Below are 15,714 nucleotides of genomic sequence, written 5' to 3' on the forward strand. Positions count from 1 at the left end.
GAAGGAAAGAACCAATCAAACCTCTTTGATTCTGCGACTTAGGGAAAGCACTTAGGAAACCTCATAGTCTGCCCATCAGAGGGGGGAAAAAAGGCTCCAATTAAATGGGAAGAGTACTCATTTTAAGCACTCTAAAATGTTAAGATTTTTAAAATACAGTGCTTAATGTTCTGTAGAGCTACAACAAAGAATACACTAACCTTAGTATTACATGCCGTTTCTGCTAAGCCAGTTTGTAATGTACCTTAAAAAAATGTCATGCTTTCTCACAATAAAATGGCCCCACCTCGCTTGCTGATGGCCTGCATGTTCCCAGGCATGTGAATTGTTTAAGTTTGAGGTTTTAGTGAGGCTGGGAGCTTGAAGGTGAAGCTCATGCCAATAATGTTGTTGCATGATGCTCAGAGCTATTACTGCTGAAAGAAACTATTATTTTCTATCAGGATATTTTCTCTGTATGAACAGACTACTTTTCGTCAGGTCAGTTTCATCTATGTTGTCTATGTTCTGGAAAGTAGGATTAATCACCTGTTGGTCCTTTTTCTTCTGTTTTTACCCATACAACATGATGATGCTGCTTCTTTAATAAACCATCATGCCCTTTCCACTGAAAACTATTATTGGTAGTTTAATCTATTTATTCTGGAATTTCACTATATTAATTTTTTCTACTTTTTACATGGCTGTGGAAATTCTTTGCTATTCCCCTCCTCATACATTGAAGCTAGAATCCTTCCAAAACTCTTCAATAGAATAACAAGAGCACTGTCCACTGGAATGAAATGTTAGGAAAAAGTCAGAGATTTTTTTTTAAAAAAAGAAAGAAGAGAGGTTTTAAGAATACTTTAGGACTGTAGGAAAAAAGAAAATACAATTACCATAGCTATATTAGAATTATAAAACTTTAGAGGTAAAACAGGAACCTGAGAGACAATCTATATTTAACCCTTCGTTTTACATGTTAAGGGATAAAGGCATAAAGAAAGAAGTCTGCTAAATCATATACCTAATGAGTAGCAGAGGACTGAACCTGCTGTTTGGTTGAGTCAGATATCTTCCAATTTTACATGTTGAATTTGGGATGCGGCATTTTAAAACTCAGCTGTGGGTCAAACTTAGGGTTTTAAAGTATATATTTTTTTGAGTTTTTAAAAAGCTGAGCGCCAAAGAATTGATGCTTTTGAACTGTGGTGTTGGAGAAGACTCTTGAGAGTCTCTTCGATTCCAAGGAAATCCAACCAGTCCATTCTAAAGGAGATCAGTCCTGAGTGTTCATTGGAAGGACTGATGCTAAAGCTGAAACTCCAATACTTTGGCCACCTCATGCAAAGAGTTGACTCATTGGAAAAGACTCTGATGCTGGGAGGGATTGGGGGCAGGAGGAGAAGGGGGCGACAGAGGATGAGGTGGCTGGATGGCATCACTGACTCAATGGACGTGAGTCTGAGTGAACTCCAGGAGTTGGTGATGGACAGGGAGGCCTGGCGTGCTGCGATTCATGGGGTCGCCAAGAGTTGGACACGACTGAGCGACTGAACTGAATGTGTCCTAAATATATAATTGTAATATAAATTTAGAAAAGCACTCAAAGGGCTATTTATGTCGATTGCATAAATGATATGCTCTAAAAAATTTATGACTATGTCTTACCATTATTAATGATGTCATAGGTCTCTAACGAGAATTGTTTTTTGTGTGTGTGTGTGTGTAAGTACACAAATTCCTTTGTGAGAGACCATGGAGCAAATGGATCTAGATACAATCAAAATCACATGAACTCTTTTGTCTATTTCTGGCATTCACTTTGACCGGAATAGCTTTTTGAAGTTTAGAAGTGTTTGCTCTCTTTCCCTAGTTGGTGATTATATATCCAATGACAGTTTAAACTGAAGTTGGAATGTGGGGCAGGTTAATTGGTCTGTTTGTGCTGTCCATCTTTCTACCTACAGATCTGCTCGGGTTTGAGGGAGTAATAAATAGCACCAGCACCTGTTTGTCCTCCCCAGTTTCTGTACAAAATAAATAAGCCAGAAGAGCCAGAGCCTCCTCCTTTCTGAGGGAGAGGAAGAGCGTCCAGGACCACTAGAGCTAGTGGAGCTCTATGCTCTTGGCAGGAAACTTACCAGTTTGGGAAAGTGTTGCCACTTCTTCTCAGTGAATTGACCTCCTACTGTGGCCCAGGCACTATGCAAGGCACTGAAGACACAACAGTGAGGAAAACACAGTCCTTGTCCTTTGAGAGCTTGTAGGCAAGTGGGTGAAATAGATTTAAAACAAGTATTTATCATATTATGCATTAACTGCTATAAGAGAAATATACAAAATCTAGGACCATAATGTCTAGAATGTTAGACGTTGTATTCCTGGAAATGATGCATATGCTGTGGAATAGGAAGTGTCTTTTGAGATGCTCAGCTTTATGTCTGTGTCTTTAAATGCTAGAGATTTTCTGATGCCTGGACTGGTATTATCTATGCTTACTCATTTTGAAAATGTATCTTTTTTTGCAGTTAGAAGGTTTTCAAATACATACTGAATGACTGATAATTTGAGTTCAGACCAGTTTCTCAGCAGCGACAAGCAAAGAATAGCCTGAGTTCAGTGTTCTGAACACGAATTCCAATTAGTCTCACAATTATTTGAACCAATTTCTTTTAATTAGATTTTCATTTGCTCATTGGAGTTGATGGAAGTAGACATTCATTTTGATATCCTTTAAATAACCCTAACCCTACTATTTTATATACTGTGATATATGTATATATTTCATATGTTTTGCATTAAATTACAAGTTGTTAGATCTCAAAATTAATATTTTTAGTATCTGTTCAGTACAGTGGCACCTGTCATGTTGTATGCACTCAGTGTATTTTTATAATAATCTTGAGTTTAATCAGCTGGAAAGAGGCCATTGGAATCAGAAACTAGTCCTATGTTTGAAGTGAGGAGAAAGAGAGCTTCCCCTGGGATCCTGGATTGAAGATTTTTCGATACCAAGATGCCTTTTTGCAGGCTGCCCAATGTCTATTGTGGCTTTGGGAAATAAAAGAGAAAATTGCCTATTTAATGGGTTGCTAGTCAGTTCCTTCTGAGGGTCCTGTGCTTTTGAATTTGTAAGGTTTGTGATTGTGAGTTTCCTAGATCTTGGAGTGATTTCCATGAAATGTTAAGTGTTACCAATGTCCTGAGTACTGAGTTTGGGCTATGAAGACAGATTTGGCTAAAAGGTTATCCTATAAAAGTTTATTTACCCTACTATGTAGTTAAAATACCATATATTTCCAACTGAAGAGTTTTCTGGCACTGTAATTTCTGTAGTTCTTGTATTTTCAACTATATAAATAAATAGGCTATAATGGGCTAGCCTAGGAACCTAACCATCAATTATAATAGTGTGTTTCTATGGAAATGTAGATTTATGTGTTCCACAAAATAGCCCAATAAATGAACTTTTGGATCACAGCTTTTTTGTAGGTTAGGAATTTCCTATGTTTGTATTTTTATTTCTTTTTACCTTCATTCCTATCATCTCTTTTCAGCATTGAGGTCTGATGGTGATAGAGTGTGATTATAAAGATACTACCTAGCTACCCTTCTTTTCAGGTAGTGAATACTAAAATAGCATGATGTGATATAATAGGAAATGGAAATGATAAAAGCTATACATTTCCTATTTTTCAGCAATGATAGAAAAATAATTGAGGTGATATTTGTGAATACTAGGAAGCAATGTGCTATATAGAAATCTGAATGTCATTATTCCTCCACATGCTGTATGAGGAAGAAAAATGTAAACATCATTATTGTTCACCTCACTCCTTTTATTTCAGACTGAGTGACCTCTCAGAGTCCTTTATTTTGAACAATCTAATGGGCATTTCTCAAATACCTATGGATTGCTCCTATAATCCCATTGTTTTCACACATGAAATATATAATATCACAGCCAACCCCCAATATGATTTTTATTTGTAAATTTAACAAGGTGGAAAAATCAGTTTCCACTCCGAAGGAAATAATTTTTAAAGGCAAGAAAAATGCATTCTTGGACAAGAAGCTGGCGAAAGCAGGAAGGTCATTGTTCAAGGACTATTAACCTGAGAGGGAAGACCTGTCACCACGTGGTATTTAAATGGGCAACATTAAACATGTACTATTTTGCTGTAATTTCACTGAAAAAAACACACCTTGGTAGAGAAACCTTGATTATGTTTTAGAAGTTCTGTTAAGTCTCTTTCTTATGAAATAAAATAGTAACAACATTTTAGGAAGAGAAACACTAATACGGATTTCTTTTTCAGAAGGCATTAAACAATATGTTTAATGTTGCCCATTAAAATAAACATGGCACTGTACTAGGTACCAAGGGGGTATAAAGAGGAATTAAATGTAGCCTTTGAACTAAAACAAAAAACAAAAAACAAAAAAAACGGAAAGAAACATGTTTTGTCACATCAAGAGGCTGGCTAGGTGGTGGGGTGGGCAGGATCAGCGAACTCTTGACTTTTTCAGTAAACTCCTGACATGCACACTGAGGGAATATGAACAAGTGTGGGGTATTTAACATGCTTCCTCTGCCTGTTCTTCCTCTGTGACTAGAAGCAATAGCAAAGCTCTGGCAAAGGCTAACAAGGAGAAAAATAAAAGCTGAAAGTTCTAATCAAAACTCTAATCAGAAAAATGACAACTGGTGAAGATTATTAAATTTTCTTTGCTCCCTTGATGAATTTAATAAAGAACTAATCAAAGATCATTAGAAGGCTTTTGTGCCTGGCTTGCATTGTAACTGGATTGCAATCTGAATTTGTTTTAGTGGGTTTCCAGGGTTGAATTGGATGTGTAAATACATGTAAAAGTATAGGTGGTTAGACAATTTTTTTTTTTTTAGTATTTTTTAGTTAAGATACAAACCTATGAAAATGTATAAGCTATTTATTGTGCTCATCTACTCTGCCAACTAAAAATATAGAGAAATTTGATTTTGATCTTTAGTAATTAGAGTTTTAAAAATTTGTATCAGTGTCTAGCTCAAAAAATTTCTAATGATCTTTGATTAGTTCTTTTCTTAAATTAACAGGAAAATAAAAAATGGTATCATTTAATTTCTAGAGCATAAAAATATGTAAATAACTCTAACTGCCAGAGCCACTAGAAATTTATAGAAAATTATGGTAATATCTGAAGAGCTTTCTCACTCTCCCTCCACCCATTCCGGAACATTTGCTTAATGTTCCTTGTTTTCAAATGATCTTCTCATGGTCTTCCAACTACATTTTAAGTACTGCATTTATAGTGTCTCATAAAATCTGCATTTTAACTTCTTTCTTTATGACATCTGTGCCCCTTTCGTTTCTGGTGCTCATTTTTTCATGGCTCAGAATCTGTTAGGTCTAATACAGTCTGCTCCCCAACCTTCCATACCACAGTAACTCAGGAACTTAAGATTCCTGTTAATTCTTATGTTCTCCCATGTCAAGGCGCCTGCTAGTTATCTGAATCTATGACATTTGATTTCGATTTGTCTTAGCTGCAGAATACCTCTATGCTTATCAGGAAATAATCAGCTTATGTTAATATTAAAAGAGCTTAAGCTGTGCTTTGAGCTTTTTTGTTTAAGTCTGGTTGTATCCTTAGTAAAGTAGTTCTTAGGCTTCTACCATTCTATTTGCCAGAATAGAAGAAGTATTCTGAAATTACCAGGGTGAGTAAAGAAAACAAAAGAAATACTAGGTGCTTTCAAAAATGAAATAAAAAATATTAGACTCTTACAATGTACCTTTTATTAGATTCTACAGATAAACTTGATGAATTTTACGTTTTCTATTTGCAGCAAAATTAGGTATTTAAAGGGGTAACTCAACTCTGAGTGTGCATTAGAGAAACACCTGTTTCTGTACTAGTTCTTACCTTTCTTTTTAAAGTTAAAATATCTTATGACTATTTCAAGCTTATAGAAGAATTTTCAAAACTGTATGAGATGGATAATGTAAAACTCTACATCCATTACATGCATGAAGCTCATTGACTGAGCTTTTGTGGAAGCAGTCAGCAATTTAAATCCAGATTAGAGCCCCTGTTTCAAAGGAAAGTAGATGGAAATATGAAACTAGACTCTGAACTCTTTATATTCAGTGTTAAATGAAATTAAATGATAAATTCCCAGACAGCATTGGAATGGAGAAGAATGCTTTATTTAAAAATCACCAGCTACCTGCTAGCATCATCCTGATTACAAGGGCCAGGTATTAAGATAGTTAACCCTTCAGTAGAAGTAACATGAAATGATGTCTGTGGGAACTGCAATTACATAATTATCTCCTTCTTAGCATGGTTCTGAGGAAGTTTGTCTATCTCTTCATGTTTTAGCTGCCCGTGTTCTCTTATTTACGCCTTCTATTGCTCTTCTTTTCTCTTATAAACCCAAGTTTCTCTTTGGTCTGAAAGCCATCCTTTAGGTAGTATAGGCTTGCTTCAGATAAATCTTCTCAGCTTTTAATCTTTAGTAAGTGTTTTTATTTATTTTTTGTTTGTAAAGGCTATTTTTGCTGCATATAAAATTCTGGGTTGACAGTTTTTTCCTTTCAGCACTTTCAAGAAGTCATTTCATTGCCTTCTGGCTACTATTATTTCTGATAAGAAGTCAGTGATAATTTCTATTTTTGTTCCCTGGTATAGAGAGTGCCTCTTTCTATATGAAAGTAACTGTTTTTATGATTTTCTCTTTATCTTTGGTTTTCAGTAGTTTGGCTGTGATGTGCATTGGGGTGATTTTCTTTATATTTATTTTATGTGGATTCACTGAAATTCTTGTATCAGTATGTGAATGTTTTTCTTGATGTATGTGGAGTTTGGGGCCATTATTTCTTCAAATTTTCTTGTCCCTATATTAGTCTCTTTTTCTGGGACTCAATTACTTTCTTCCTAGGCTGCTTGATATTGTCTCATGGGTTGCTCAGCCTCTTTTTATTTTTTCAATAGACTACTTTAAGAGCCATTTTAGGTTTACTCAAATTTAGAAGGTACAAAGATTTCCCTTATGCTCTCTGCTCCCAACCCAATAAAGACTTGGGCATTATGTAAGTTCTGAATGTTAGATAATAACTTTCTGTTGAGCATTTTTTTTTAATCATTATTGATAACTGGAAAAAAATGCACAACCTGAAAGTTGAAAGTTATGTTTTATTTGGTGGACAAAACTGAGGCCTTAAGCCTAGAACACAGCATCTCAGATAACTCTGAAAGACAGTTCAGAAAAGGCAAGTGGGGACCCAAGATATAGAGAAGCTTTTGCAACAAAGACCAGGTAGATGGACCATTTTAAAAGATTACTGTTAATTAAAGAAAGCCAGATATCTCAAGTTAAGGAATGTAGTGTTTTTCTATATATGGGCAGATGAGTCCAGGCTCACCAAAGTCATTCCTCTGACGTGGATATCTGGGACCAGCATCCTGTGCTTTCTCATCCTGCATCTCCTCAGGGTTCACGGCATGGGTATGTGTGGGGGAGCTGTAGCAGTTGACTGTTAGATGGGGGGCATTTGTTTCTGTCCTCATCTGTCTCAGGGCTCACCACTGAAGCAGCTACAATGTGATGGCTCGTTGTCTGAAACATCCTTTGTTTTATTTTTTTTTTCATTTATATTACATATGTAAAGCTTCCTACCTTCACTGTCATAGTATAATGGGACAAGCTACAAGGATAAAGCCCCTCCTCACTTTCTGTGCCTTTATCTGGGATGGGTCATTATCAGTAAATACTCAAGCCTATTGTTTTTGTGAAAATATAGTGTTCCATATAATGAATTTCCATTTACTCCAAAGTCCTTAACTTCTCTATCCTTCTGAGCCACCCTTTTATTTACTAACCATTCTATATATTATGGAAAGCCCAACACATTCTCTGATTCCTCTGCAGATTCTGAAGTTGAAACTTAGTTCTTCCTAGTTTTTCTTGCTCTAAACTCTTGCTTCTGACTTTTCCTGATTTCTTCTCTTCCCTCAGCTGTGGCTCCTACATGGTGACCCAGGTTATTCTAGTGGCTTTTAGCTTCAAAATAGGGACTCATTGCTCTATTCTTCATGATGATTGCTTTGTGACTACCAGGGTTTCATTACATTTTGTTGCTTTGTAAGCATAATACAGGGGAATTCTAGTATAAAATAGGGAACAATTTAAAGTTGAACATACAGTAGCACTATTGTTAAAGTTACCTGAATTCTCTGCCTGGAGGAGCCCCTTATCAGCAACCCTCTCAGTAAATTTCTGAGACCTGCTGTCTAGACTCTTAAGAAAGCTTTCTGTTTTCAATCCCTCTTTCAAGGTCTGAGCCTCCTTAGCCCTGTAGTGGTGGGAGGAACCCACTCTGAAATTCCCAAAACTTTGTGATGCGGAGAAATCTGGCTCTCCCTCAGGCTCACCCTCTCCAGCTGGGCTCTCCTAGAGTCCTTAAAAAAGCACACTGGATGCTTTCCCAAACCAAAGAGCAGTTTTTCTCTTCAAGAGGAACTCTGTTGCTCTCCTAGAGTAACCAGTGAAAATAGTTGTCAGCTTAAAAAATTTTTAAGTTATAGCCATAATTTCTCTGAAAATGAGTTTATATAATATTTTAAATAAAATGAATTGATGGCAGATTTCATAATGTGATGGATAAGGATGAATGGCTCAGTTGTCAAGGAAGGTGATTCTGAGGCAGGAAAAGTCATAGGTAGAAGAAGAGAAAGAGTTTGTGATTTCTTTCTTTTCTCCAGTTATTGGTGGAAGAAGATGGGTTAGACAGGTGGTGACAGTTGTCTACCTGTGTGCAGCTTCTCAATCCAGAAGCTAAAGCAATCACAAAGTTGTCACTGTGGAACCAGTGTCCATAAAGAAAAGATGAAGCTTCAACTGAGGCTAGGGAGGGTGAGAAGGAATTTTTGGTGACTTTTCATATCCAGGAATGCAGTTGAGGCCTAGGGAGCAGAAAGGCTGCTTTCAGAGGTAAGTACACCCCCAGTATCACTTTAGGACTCTACTCAGGACAATGATAGCCCTTAAGGGTAAGGGGATTGGGTTTTGCAGGCTGAGGTTTGGCTGCAGGTCATCTGCATCTTCAGTATTATTTAGTAAAGATACTAAATTCTGTTTATCACATTGATTACAATATCTGTGAAGGTTGCTCTGTAGTTTAAGGATTCCTGGGAGTGTTGGGAAAGGGAAACATATCCCATTGCAACAGCCTACTATATAAATTACCTTCAGAAACTTATGAAAATTTACAGTGATGCTTATAGAAGGCATATAACTGTTACAGAAATATAAAGAATATATGACTACTTTTAGGTATAATTTTCTAGTAAATTTCAACATTGTAACTACGTTTTGTATATAATGCCTCATTTAAAAATAGGTATTAAATAGAGTGTATCATTTTGTAAAAAGACTTTTGGAGTCAGATTAGGAAAGCTATTCTCTTAGTGAGGATAAGCTGTTCAGTAACAGTAAAGTGATATGCATGGTTCTTAATTTTTTTCCAATTTCTCATATCACTGATAGGAAAACTTTGTACTTATAACTTCACTTTCATACACATTGTTAGCTGAGTTACTTTTCTGTATATTTCTACAATGGGGTAAGTATTCTTTAGATTTTGAAGAAGCCCAACAAAGCTGAAATTTTTCAAAAAGTCTCTTGATAGCACATATTTATTCTAGTTGCCTTTTCTATAGCATATTACAGTGTAACACAGTATATGGATATTATTGTCTTAGCTAGATGGTATTGCATAGTGGCAAAAAATAGGCCAAGAGACATAGACCACATGTTTATAGTGATTATCTTTGAGCGATGCATGGTCAGTGATTATTTTTCTTTGTTCTGTTGTTCTTTGTTTTTGTTTTCCAACTTCTCACATTGGTCATTGACTAAGGTTCAAGTATAGAGTATAAATTCATAAAAGTACTAGAGGGAAATACTAGCGAGTATTTTTATAATCTTTTGTTTAGGAAGGTCTTTCAAAGTATTACAGTGAAGTCAGAAACCATAAATGGAAAACTCACACGTTAGACTTCATGTACAAGATTAATTCAATATGCTAAGTGATCACATAAAGTTAACTAATAACTGTTGTGGAAATATTTGTAAGATATATGATAAAAGTTGATATAATTCCTAAATAGTTACTATAAAATAGCATATAAGGAGATCAACCCTGGGATTTCTTTGGAAGGAATGATGCTAAAGCTGCAACTCCAGTGCTTTGGCCACCTCATGAGAAGAGTTGACTCATTGGAAAAGACTCTGATGCTGGGAGGGATTGGGGGCAGGAGGAGAAGGGGACGACAGAGGATGAGATGGCTGGATGGCATCACTGACTCGATGGATGTGAGTCTGAGTGAACTCCGGGAGTTGGTGATGGACAGGGAGGCCTGGGGTGCTGTGATTCATGGGGTCGCAAAGAGTCAGACACGACAGCAACTGAACTGAACTAAACAGAACCCAATTGAAAAATGCCAAAGGATAGAAATACACATTTGGCAAAAGAAATGTACATGACTTAAAACCTATGAAAAGATACGTGCCCTCTCTGATAAATAGTATATGCAAAGGAAAACTCCAACGTAGTACTTTTCATCTTTCAATTGACAAATTCTTAAAGAAATGAAAATGGTTTGTGTTGATAAAATGTGCAGTATGAGACAGTCTTAACATCACTATTGGTAGAGTATAAGTTCGTTCAATTTTCAGATAATAGTTGGGCATCAAAGTGTTCATAACCTTTGACTCTGCCTTTTCTAAAGCCAGCTTGAACATCTGGAAGCTCACGGCTCACATATTGCTGAGGCCTGGGTTGGAGAATTTTGAGCATTACTTTACTAGCGTGTGAGATGAGTGCAATTGTGCAGTCGTTTGAGCATTTTTTGGCATTGCCTTTCTTTGGGATTGGAATGAAAACTGACCTTTTCTAGTCCTGTGGCCACTGCTGAGTTTTCCAAATTTGCTGGCATATAGAGTGTAGTACTTTCACAGCATCATCATTTAGGATTTGAAATAGATCAACTAGAATTCCATCACCTCCACTAGCTTTGTTCGTAGTGATGCTTTCTAAGGCCCACTTGACTTCACATTCCAGGATGTCTGGCTCTAGGTGAGTGATCACACCATCATGATTATCTGGGTCATGAAGATCTTTTTTGTACAGTTCTTCTGTGTATTCTTGCCACCTCTTCTTAATATCTTCTGCTTCTGTTAGGTCCATACCATTTCTGTCCTTTATTGTGCCCATCTTTGCATGAAATGTTCCCTTGGTATCTCTAATTTTCTTGAAGAGATCTCTAGTCTTTCCCATTCTGTTGTTTTCCTCTATTTCTTTGCATTGATGGCTGAGGAAGGCTTTCTTATCTCTCCTTGCTATTCTTTGGAACTCTGCATTCAGATGCTTATATCTTTCCTTTTCTCCTTTGCTTTTTGCTCCTCTTCTTTTCACAGCTGTTTGTAAGGCCTCCTCAGACAGCCATTTTGCTTTTTTGCATTTCATTTTCCCTGGGAACGGTCTTGATCCCTGTCTCTTGTACAATGTCACAAACCTCTGTCCGTAGTTCATCAGGCACTCTGTCTATCAGATACAGTCCCTTAAATCTATTTGTCACTTCCACTGTGTAATCATATGGGATTTGGTTAAGGTCATACCTGAATGGTCTAGTGATTTTCCCCGCTTTCTACAATTTAAGTCTGAATTGTGCAATAAGGAGTTCATGATCTGAGCCACAGTCAGCTCCTGGTCTTGTCTTTGCTGACTGTATAGAGCTTCCCCATCTATGGCTGCAAAGAATATAATCAATCTGATTTCCATGTTGGCCATCTGGTGATGTCCGTGTGTAGAGTCTTCTGTTGTTTTGTTGGAAGAGCGTGTTTGCTATGACCAGTGCGTTCTCTTGGTAAAACTCTATTATCCTTTACCCTGCTTCATTCTGTACTCCAAGGCCAAATTTGCCTGTTACTCCAGGTATTTCTTGACTTCCTACTTTTGCATTCCAGTCCCCTATAATGAAAAAGACATCTTTTTTTGAGTGTTAGTTCTAGAAGGTCTTGTATGTCTTTTTTTGTGTGTGTGTGATAAAAATAATATTTTATTTTATTTTTTTTGGTATTTCTTCTTTTTATTTTAGTTTTTATTTTTTAATTTTAAAATCTTTAATTCTTACATGCGTTCCCAAACATGAACCCCCCTCCCCCCTCCCTCCCCATAACATCTCTCTTGTATGTCTTGATAGAACTGTTCAGTTTCTTCAGTGTTACTGGTCGGGGCATAGACTTGGATTACCATGATACTGAATGTTTTGCCTTGGAAACAAATAGAGATCATTCTGTTGTTTTTGACATTGTACCCAAGCGCTGCATTTTGGACTCTCTTGTTGACTATGATGTCTACTCCATTTCCTCTAAGGGATTCCTGCCTGCACTAGTAGATATAATGGTCATCTGAGTTAAATTCACCCATTCCAGTCCATTTTAGTTCACTGATTCTTACAGTGTTGATGTTCACTCTTGCCATCTCCTTTATGAGCATTTCCAATTTGCCTTAATTCATGGACCTAACATTCTAAGATTCCTATGAAATATTGCTCTTTACAGCATTAGACCTTGCTTCTATCACCAGTCACATCCACAACTGGGTGTTGTTTTTGTTTTGGCTCCATCCCTTCATTCTTTCTGGAGTTATTTCTCCATTCTTCTCCAGTAGCATATTGGGCACCTACCAACCTGGGGAGTTAATCTTTCATTGTCCTATATTTTTGCCTTTTCATACTGTTCATGGGTTTCTCAAGGCAAGAATACGGAAGTGGTTTGCCATTCCCTTCTCCAGTGGACCACATTCTGTCAGATGTCTCCATCATGACCCACCCGTCTTGGGTGGCCCCACATGGCATGGCTTAGTTTCATTGAGTTAGACAAGCTGTGGTCCATGTGATCAGATTGGCTAGTTGTCTGTGATTGTGATTTCAGTCTGTCTGCCATCTGATGCCCTCTCTCAGTGCCTACCATCTTACTTAGGTTTCTCTTACCTTGGACGTGAGGTATCTCTTCATGGCCGCTCCAGCAAAGTGAACATCAAATTGCCAACATCTGCTGGATCATCAAAAAAACAAGAGAGTTCCAGAAAAACATCTATTTCTGCTTTATTGACTATGCCAAAGCCTTTGACTGTGTGGATCACAATAAACCTGGAAAATTCTTAAAGAGATGGGAATACTAGACCACCTGATCTGCCTCTTGAGAAACCTGTATGCGCGTCAGGAAGCAACAGTTAGAACTGGACATGGAACAACAGACTGGTCCAAATAGGAAAAGGAGTACGTTAGGGCTGTATATAGTCACCCTGCTTATTTAAATTCTATGCAGAGTACATCATGAGAAATGCTGGGCTGGAGGAAGCACAAGCTGGAATCAAGATTGCTGGGAGAAATATCAGTAACCTCAGACATGCAGATGACACCACCCTTATGGCAGAAAGTGAAGAAGAATTAAAGAGCCTCTTGATGAAAGTGAAAGAGGAGAGTGAAAAAGTTGGCTTAAGGTCAACATTCAGAAAACTAAGATCATGGCATCTGGTCCCATCATTTAATGAAAAATAGATGGGGAAACAGTGGAAACAGTGTCAGACTTTATTATTGGGGGCTCCAAAATCACTGCAGATGGTGATTGCAGCCATGAAATTAAAAGACACTACTACTCGGAAGGAAAGTTATGACTAATGTAGACAGCATATTAAAAAGCAGAGACATTACTTGGCTGACAAAGGTCCATCTAGTCAAGGCTATGGTTTTTCCAGTAGTCATGTATGGATGTGAGAGTTGGACTATAAAGAAAGCTGAGCACTGAAGAATTGATGCTTTTGAGCTGCGGTGTTGGAGAAGACTCTTGAGAGTCCCTTGGACTGCAAGGAGATCCAACCAGTCCCCCTAAAGGAGATCAGTCCTGAGTGTTCATTGGAAGGACTGATGTTGAAGCTGAAACTCCAAAACTTTGGCCACCTGATGCGGCAAGCTGACTTATTTGAAAAGACCCTGATGCTGAGAAAGTTTGGGGGCAGAAGGAGAAGGGGACGACAGAGGATGAGATGGTTGGATGCCATCACCTACTCAATGTACATGAGTTTGAATGAACTCTGGGAGTTGGTGATGGACAGGGAGGTCTGGTGAGCTGCAGTTCGTGGGGTTGCAGAGAGTCGGACACAACTGAATGACTGAACTGAACTGAACATTTAACTCAGCAATTCCATGTTTATGAATTTATCCTATGGTGTAAGTTTATAGGCTTCCCTGGTGGCACAGATGGTAGAGTCTGCCTGCAATGCCAGAGAGTGGGGTTAGATCTCTGCATCTATACCCCCTGGAAAAGGGAATGGCAATCCATTCCAGTATTCTTGCTTGGAGAATTCCATGGACAGAGGAGCCTGATGGGCTACAGTCCGTGGGCTCACAAACAGTTGGACACGACTGAGTGACTAACACTTTCACACTTTCAAGTTTAGTAGGACTTCCAAGGTGGTGCTAGTGGTAAAGAACACGCCTGCCAATGCAAGAGGCATAGAGTTTTGGGTTTGATTTTGGGGTTGGGAAGATCCCCTGGAGGAGGGAATGGCAATCCACTCCAGTATTCTTGCCTAGAGAATCCTTTGAACAGAGAAGTCTGGCGGGCTACAGACCGTAGGGTTGCAACGAGTCAGACACACTGAAGTGACTTGCATACATTCATGCACATGTAAGTTTAGTAAACATGTCATGAGAGCTATTAGGTGTGGCCAATGCCTGTGGTTTTTTTCTTTCCTGGGTGTGCCTGGACTGCATGTAGATAGAGCCATGTGGCTAGTGAATCCAGTGGAATGTGAATGAAAGTGATGTAGATCACCTCCAGGCTTAGGTAATTGTAGGGGATGTGTGAGCTTTTTGATAGTCTATTGAAGAGATAAGAAAGCCCTCCTCAGCAATTAATGCAAAGAAATAGAGAAAAAGAACAGAATGGGAAAGACTAGAGATCTCTTCAAAAAAATTAGAGATACCAAGGGAACATTTCATGCAAAGATGGGCTCGATAAAGGACGGAAATGGTATGGACCTAACAGAAGCAGAAGATTTTAAGAAGAGGTGGCAAGAATACACAGAAGAACTGTACAAAAAAGATCTTCATGACCCAGATAATCATGATGGTGTGATCACTCACCTAGAGCCAGACATACTGGAGTGTGAAATCAAGTGGGCCTTAGAAAGCATCACTACGAACAAAGCTAGTGGAGCTGATGGAATTCCAACTGAGCTGTTTCAAATCCTGAAAGATGATGCTGTGAAAGTGCTGCACTCAATATGCCAGCAAATTTGGAGAACTCAGCAGTGGCCGCAAGACTGGAAAAGGTCAGTTTTCATTCCAATCCCAAAGAAAGGCAATGCCAAAGAATGCTCAAACGACCACACAATTGCACTCATCTCACACGCTAGTAAAGTAATGCTCAAAATTCTCCAAGCCAGGCTTCAGCAATACGTGAACTGTGAATTCCCAGATGTTCAAGCTGGTTTTAGAAAAGGCAGAGGAACCAGAGATCCAATTGCCAACATCTGCTGGATCATGGAAAAAGCAAGAGAGTTCCAGAAAAAACATCTATTTCTGCTTTATTGACTATGCCAAAGCCTTTGACTGTGTGGATCACAAGAAACTGTGGAAAATTCTGAAAGAGATGGGAAT

The sequence above is a fragment of the Ovis aries genome, chromosome 18 (genome assembly GCF_016772045.2).
Source record: "Ovis aries strain OAR_USU_Benz2616 breed Rambouillet chromosome 18, ARS-UI_Ramb_v3.0, whole genome shotgun sequence".
In the NCBI taxonomy this organism is placed as follows: Eukaryota; Metazoa; Chordata; class Mammalia; order Artiodactyla; family Bovidae; genus Ovis; species Ovis aries.